The sequence below is a fragment of the Schistocerca americana genome, chromosome 7, assembly GCF_021461395.2.
Source record: "Schistocerca americana isolate TAMUIC-IGC-003095 chromosome 7, iqSchAmer2.1, whole genome shotgun sequence".
Classification (NCBI taxonomy): domain Eukaryota; kingdom Metazoa; phylum Arthropoda; class Insecta; order Orthoptera; family Acrididae; genus Schistocerca; species Schistocerca americana.
The window spans coordinates 43,727,942-43,734,957 of NC_060125.1; the positions used below are offsets into that span (position 1 = coordinate 43,727,942).

The 7,016-nt window shown below is 43.8% G+C and overlaps 1 non-coding gene across 1 annotated transcript; it reads left to right on the plus strand.

Moving 5' to 3' along the window:
* Window positions 1-6,263: 6,263 nt before the first annotated feature.
* Window positions 6,264-6,336, plus strand: Trnak-cuu. The gene has a single exon. It is a non-coding gene; the product is annotated as a tRNA-Lys (tRNA).
* The last annotated feature ends 680 nt before the right edge of the window (window positions 6,337-7,016 follow it).

A 7,016-nucleotide genomic window follows, 5' to 3' on the forward strand; every position in this document is an offset into this window, starting at 1 on the left:
CAATTTTTTTACAAATAATTGCTTTATAATTAAACTGAAATGAAACTACTGAACACATTGCCAAATGGCTGTGTTACAATGTAAGTTTGACCACTAGGAGTGCTATATAAAAATTTCATCTCTCTAGCTGGAGTGGATTTTGAGAAAATGTTCCTTATATTCGAAAAATTCTAATTTACGGGAAATGGCTATCAAAGTTTCTCAATACATTCCTGCACTATAGGATGGATTATGAGGGTCTTCTTCTTCATCCTCCAAAGGCTTCCTCTTCTGTCTTCTTTTCTGGCCTGTTGTTCCATCATACTTCATATGCCTTTTTCTTTCTGCTCCTCTTATCCTTTCTCTGTCAATATTTCTTAGTGCTCGTACAGTGTTCACCCCAGCTGTAAATCCTAATGCCTTCAGAACTTCACACTTCACACTGTTCCCTTGGTTGTAGGTTGCTATTGCATCATAAATGCCAAAGTGCAGTGTTTTTATGCTTACAAACACCCTTTCCAAATCAAATTGTTTATGCTCTTATTAGGATTCTGCGTCTTTCCGTGTAGACATTTGTGTAACAATTCTGACTGTGTTAAGTCATGAAAAATTGGTTTTATTGCTTTTATCACATCTGCTGGCAAACCTTATTTGTGATCATAGTCCTTTTTTGCTTTATATTTGCACCAGGAATCTTTTGGGCACAGGCTGTGTTGAGGGTATTCATTGGAAGAGGCAGTATGAAGGAATAATGCCCACACTGCTTTTTGCATGTCACTAACATTACTAGTATTTTGCCTTATAGCATACCCATAGTATCTCTGTAGACGTTCAATCACCTCATCAGTAAGCCTGCCTCTCCCTCCTATTGTCTTTCCATCACTGAGCTTACTTGAACCCAAAGTTTGTTTGAGCCTTTGAAGCCATGCACCCATACGCTTTTGCACATGCCCAATGCATCCCAACTTTTCAACTACAAATTCACGTCCATATGGTTTCAGTTCCTCTATAGTCTTGAAACCTTTGGAGTCACCATCCCCAAGGTAGTATTTGTACCTAACGTTGTATCTGGGAACTGAACATTCAAAAATTTGTTTCATTCCATCCACTTCCATTGCTCCACTTGATCCACTAAAATTTGCCTCACAGGTTCCACTGTGCTCTCCTTTGATTTTATGTTTGCACCTACAATGTTTTGATAATATAGCAACACCTATCACTTTTGCACTATCACCACAAGTAGCAGTTACAACCCCATTCAGGGATTTATGACCCCTCTTTTGCCAGGAACCATCTAATGCCACTACCAAATCCCTAGAACCACCATTCATTTCTACAGATTCCTCCACTGCTTCCTTCATGGTTTTCAAAGCCACATCTTCAACAGAGGATCCTACCAGTTCACAGTAGTGCCCAAATTTGCTTGGAGGCGATGGCAAGTTCATAATAACACAAAGCAGTTTACCAGCAGCAGACCCTTTTCCAATGGATCGAAGACCATACACAAGTCGAACATTCACATCAAACACTCTAGATCGTCCATTTTCACCAAAGAGACTGGCATGTGAATTGTAGAAAGTCACTTGATACTTGCAACATGCACAGATTATCTTCATCTCACAAGCTAAACCAAAGTGCTTTGTTATCTCTAGTCCCACTCCTACACTTGAACACATTTTGCACAGAACACTTTCTTTCAGCACAGAAGATAATAATCCAATATTCAGTACTTCGTTAATATCATCACTGTCACTAACATATTCACGAAATCTGTCACTTCCACCAGTCAGCTTCTTGCTAGAAGATGTCACAGGGCTATGGCCGGCCACGTGTTGCTTAGCAGCAGAACGCACTGTTTCAGTAATTGTAGTATCGCAACTTGGTATTAGTGTTAATTTTCTTTTCCCTACGTTCTTCCTCTTCTTATATACACGGTTACTAATTCGTGGCATCGTAACCAGAACAACGCTCTACACAAGAAGTATAATACTACCGACAACAGGCGCAACACTGAACTAATTCGAAACGGTAAACAGCAAAGAGACGATGTTCCGCGCTCTTAGCGCTTCATTTGTCACAGAAAACAATGTAGCCAACCATTGCACACTCGCGGTATGCGTAACATAAGGCGCTGTATGCGTAACAGGCCGAGAAAATCCCAAGCAGTTCGCCAGGAAGTCACGAGAGGGTGTTAGATGCATTCAGCGGCCGCCCATTTCCTCTGCAGGCGTGGGGGAAAATGGTAATAACACCACTTCTAGGGCGAGTAGAACAATAATTCAAAGTTTACATTAAAGAGGAATGTTCCGATTAATCTTCGGTAGGAAAAAAAAAAAAAAAAAAAAAAAAAAAAAAAAAAATCGTAATTTTTTTGGATTTGACCACCTCCGGCTCCCCTTAATGTGGAGAACGGGGTCAGGGTAGTGCGATGCGACCTTCAAACGCTTGTGCCGTCCTTTATTTCCGTGAGGGGATTTAAAGCACTTGCCACCTATGAGGGACAGCCCCGTACCTGCTCCGTTTGGAATTCCGTGGAACACTTCCGTGGGGAATGTCCTGAGGGTAGTAAGGCGGGCGCACGCCCCTTGTATGCAATCGTCACCGGCGGGGCGCTAGTGCAAGAAACAATCGCTGGGCCTGTGTCTGCCGGCGCAGAACAAACGATCTGTCCCCGAGGTCGCGCGCAGGCGCAACCCAGCGCAGTTCTGGAAGAGCAGGATCAGGTCATGCGCGATTCTTCTACACCGGCAAACACTATCGCTCCCAATCAGGCATCCGTCTGTGAGCAGGATATGATGCAGGCTGCCCCACTCAGCTATGCACTGGCACAACTTGGTCAGGTCCTGCATGATTTCGCAGCATCTACCGTACCTATGAGCCATGAGACGGACAATAGTCCCACAGTACAATAAGGAACACACAATTCGGTTTAGCACCGGTAGCCTCAACTACCGAACCCACTCTGATTTCTTCCGCTGCCGAAGTACCATTGCCAACGGCGAGTTTAGCACGGCTTGATTCCTCTCCCAACTGTTCCTTTAACCTCTCCAGTAAGTCAAGAAAATTTCAGAAGGAAAAAATCGAAGGCGGAGGACTTAACACTCCCCTCGGAATACCAATAAGATTCGTGTTGCGAAAACGCAGGACTCGGAGCTGTATCAACAATTAAAACAGAAAGTCGCCAGAGCGAGAGACAGGTTCCTCGCAGATGCATCACGTGACACGTCGTCTCAAAGGGACACCATTCAGATCGACAGCGGAAAGCCGGAAGCAATGGACTCGAACGAAAGTGACTGTCCACCGTCACTTGATGGACGTGGCGTTTCATGTATGTTTCGTCAATGTGAGGGTGTTATGTTGACGAGTTGCGCAACGGATTGATCTGACAAGTAACCTTTGGCTCCTGCGAGAAGCAATTTCCACCCCACACTACTACAGAAGTCAGACAGACGCTCCTAATGTACCAAAAAGAAATGCCTGAAAAACTTTCAGTAAGAAATATCTTCTGGAGTCGTCTGCTGTAAGGAAAAGAAACAAAAATATTCTATTTTCCTACGTAACTAGTGGGATACTTGGGTACTGGAGTATTGCTAGTTAGTGTAAGAAAAACATTAAACGATCGGAAAATATTATTTATTGCAAAATTTAAGAAAAATCAAATGAAACTTTTATTTATAAACTGATACACAAATTTCCGGGTTCTTTTCATAATAGTAGGTTGCCTCTTACGGATAGGAATCCTGTTAATGACATTTATATACAAAGTATGGGAAAGCTCTTTTATCCTTTTTCTTTAAGAATGTTATTTACTCGGCAGAATGGCTGAGAGCCGCGCCTACTCAACTTGAATAATTATCCAATTGAATTTTTCTAAGTGCAGTCGCGTGAGAAATGTAATGGAGTGACTTGAAGAAGTATGTTATTTCTAATGGAGGAAAGATGAGGCTCGCCTACGCTGTAGCGCACAATACCGTGAGCTGCGACGACTGCCGCCTGCGTCGTTCGCCGCTGAAAAATAACAAAACTATCTCTCTATCTGGATTAACCTTCACCAATCGAACTCTCACAACACCTTGATGAAATCAAGGACTCCTATCTGCCCCTAGTCTAACTGTTGCCATGGTAAACCAGTCAGATAACCAGTCCACCGCGATGCCACTCAATGTTCGCTCGCAGGCACTACCTAATACTATGTCTGTGTTCACACCGCAAGCGTCGCGGCCAACACAGTGAACAGACCCTGAATCGCGAGCGACTCAATACAGAGTATCACTACGATTCACTAGCGACAGAGGTGCTCTCAATGCAGTACTGAGTAGAGACTGTTCCTCGCTCTCTGCCTGTACGCACGAGCGCACTCACGTGTTGCCGCTACCAGAACGTCACCGGAACGACTTCCTCCATGCAAAAAGCGAAAGGGTATATCATCCGCTGTCTTTCCCTCACTCCTCCAGCTCATTGCGCCAGAAATAGTCCACCAATCAGCGTTACTGTTAGAAACTTGTGGGCACGCTGGAACATCGTTTGACCCGCGGATAGGCGATATCAGTTACCGGTTTTCTTTGCAGGAAAATCGCAATTATTGACCAAACAGCTGCCAGGTATGTCGGCCGACTCGACTTGCTGTGACCACAAAAAATCAGATATCCGCGGACAAAAACTGCCACTGCGATTTGGTTAATAGGCCATACGACGTTACATCCTTAAGCTCCGCACACGGAGTTTCGACGATTACTTCGCCTACATTGAATATAATCATTGCAAATTCAAATACACCAGGAGTTATACTCAGCTCTATGGCAGTATGTTGAGCATCATGACACAATTGACATGATAGTGCAGAAGTTGTTCACAACACAGTTTTGTCTTCTCCGACATCGTTTCAATGACTGCGGCAAGTTCTATGTTCAGGTAAGTTCAGTTTTGAGTTCTTTTCAGCAACGACGGTATACCTACATGCGCTGTGTGTTGTACAACTAGGCGTTCTTTTCCTTGTTGTTTCCCGTAGCCTGGGCGGCGGCAAGCTGACGCCATTTCTCGGCACACAGAGGAGTGCTTTCGACCCCACCCTCGTTCTTTTTTTCCCCATTGTCGGATGGTTATGAATGCTTTTCCTTATTTCAATACAATGAAAGTTTATTTGACTTTTCAGCACAGAAGGATCAATTTATCATATTAGCAATCTTCCCCAGACAAACATAACGAAGAAAAGGAGAAAGCAAAAAGAGCTGCAAGACGCAAGGAACACGAAAAAAAAATATTACATTAAATTAATCTGAAATACAATACAACTAAAAATAAATTGGTGGCTAGATGGTTTCTTTAGCTGAGTATTGTACAGGATACCTTTATTGCTCTTTTCGAGGATTGTTTTTATTTTTAAGGAGAATTTCCTCTTTATCAAGATAGAGGAATTTTATTTCCTTCAACATTCTACACACAATTTTTACAGTGAAGATGAAGACGTTTTACGATAACCGTTACAAGGAGAACATTTTCTTTATTTCAAGAACACATCATTACTCAAGCCTTTTACGACACTTCTGTTACTGGAAATAATAAAAAAAAGGATAAGGCGTCGGACTTCGGATCAGAAGATTGTAGGTTCGGATCCTCTCACGTTCCTGTTTTTCCAGATCTGCAAAAGATGCATACTGTCTTACTGTAACGTTTGAGTACTGCAGAACCAGTTGAAAGGTGCTGCGTTCCGTTTCCTGCCAGCAAACCAGCTAGGACCTGAAGCAATGTCAAGCCAACGGTGTGATGCAACTAAATTATTAGTACAGAATGGTTCAAATGGCTCTGAGCCATGGGACTTAACTTCTGAGGTCATCAGTCCCCTAGACTTTAGAACTACTTTAACGTAACTAACCTAAGGACATCACACACATCCATGCCCGAGGCAGAATTCGAACCTGTGACCGTAGCGGTCGCGCGGTTCCGGACTGTAGCGCCTAGAACCGCTCGGCCACACCGGCCGGCAAAATATCAGTACAGTGCCTCCCGCGAGGGTTTTGGTTGGAACAACCTCGTCTCACTTAGGACCCGAGAGATACGAGACAGGAATGTGAGTGTAGTCGAGTAAGTGTGTTAAATAATGGTGCTACCAGCCACATAGCTATTCAAGCACATTTTACGCCTCTCAGAGAAATGTTTCATGAAATAGAAATGCAGATCACTTTTGGAAGTAGGAAATTAGTTGGAGTTATGAGGATCTCCCATAAGAGGTCCCAGGTCCCATGAGTAATGTGTGACGTGTAATCCGTCTGCTGGATTCTCGGGGAGCCCGGCTAGCTCAGTCGGTAGAGCATGAGATTCTTGATCTTAGGGTCGTGGGTTCAAACCGCTCGCTGGGCGTCGCAGAATTTCGTTTCTGCGCTAGCTGCCACCAACCTTGTGAGTAATGGATGTAACTGCTTACGACTAAGGCTAACTGAGTATCATCTCGGAAGCATGCTGTTCGAAGCTGAAGGTGATTACTGAAGCGAAATAAATGTATTTTTTTGGAATAGTAGGTGTAGATCGGCAACGTGTGAGATGTGTAGAAAACAGCAGCGGTGCTCGTTAAACGCATATATAGTTGCCAATATAGTGCGTTTTTTGCTCATGGGCTACCATTCATTTGTACAGAGGAACGAAGTACCCGAAACTTGCGCTAGGAGGCGCCTCCTTAGTTCAATGCAGAGCGTTGGTATAGTAAACCAGAGGTCGTTGGTTCGATCCTCACCGGAGGCAAATGAATATTGTAACAGAATTTCCTTCGGTGGCCGTTTCCATAAAAGCGGCCAAGGATAAAAAAATTCTGAATGGCCGTGGTATTCGAAAAGACTCTTGCAGGTGAATAGTGTGAAGGACGTTATTAAAATAAGGACCACAGGTTGCAGCATTCATCACGTGGGTTAAATCCCCTCTTTCAAAGACGTCTGATTTCAGATCCTTGGTTACCCTCAGGGTGAAATCTACGCTTTCATAGCGCCTGTTGATGTTGTTGTTGTTCGTCCGTATGTTTGCGTGCCTGCCATCGTCGTCCATCCGCC